Below are 970 nucleotides of genomic sequence, written 5' to 3'. Positions count from 1 at the left end.
AATGGTTGGTTACGACCAATGGTTGGTTACGACCAATGGTTGGTTATGACCAATGTTTGGTTATGACCAATGGTTGGTTACGACCAATGGTTGGTTACGTCCAATGGTTGGTTACGACCAATGTTTGGTTATGACCAATGGTTGGTTATGACCAATGGTTGGTTATGACCAATGGTTGGTTATGACCAATGTTTGGTTATGACCAATGGTTGGTTACGACCAATGGTTGGTTAAGACCAATGTTTGGTTATTACCAATGGTTGGTTATGACCAATGTTTGGTTATGACCAATGGTTGGTTACGACCAATGGTTGGTTACGACCAATGGTTGGTTACGACCAATGGTTGGTTATGACCAATGGTTGGTTATGACCAATGGTTGGTTATGACCAATGTTTGGTTATGACCAATGGTTGGTTACAACCAATGGTTGGTTACGACCAATGTTTGGTTATTACCAATGGTTGGTTAAGACCAATGGTTGGTTATGACCAGTGTTTGGTTATGACCAATGGTTGGTTATGACTAATGTTTGGTTATGACCAATGTTTGGTTATGACTAATGGTTGGTTACGACCAATGGTTGGTTACGACCAATGGTTGGTTATGACCAATGTTTGGTTATGACCAATGGTTGGTTATGACCAATGTTTGGTTATGACCAATGTTTGGTTATGACCAGTGTTTGGTTATGACCAGTGTTTTGTTATGACCAATGGTTGGTTATGACCAATGTTTGGTTATGACTAATGTTTGGTTATGACCAGTGTTTGGTTATGACCAATGGTTGGTTATGACCAATGGTTGGTTATGACCAATGTTTGGTTGTGACAAGTGTTTGGTTATGACCAATGGTTGGTTATGACCAGTGTTTGGTTATGACCAGTGTTTGGTTATGACCAATGGTTGGTTATGACCAATGTTTGGTTATGACCAATGGTTGGTTATGACCAATGGTTGGTTATGACCA

The sequence above is a fragment of the Nematolebias whitei genome, chromosome 7 (assembly GCF_014905685.2).
Source record: "Nematolebias whitei isolate Nwh7 chromosome 7, NemWhi1, whole genome shotgun sequence".
Taxonomy (NCBI): Eukaryota; Metazoa; Chordata; class Actinopteri; order Cyprinodontiformes; family Rivulidae; genus Nematolebias; species Nematolebias whitei.
This window is presented reverse-complemented; position numbering follows the sequence as displayed.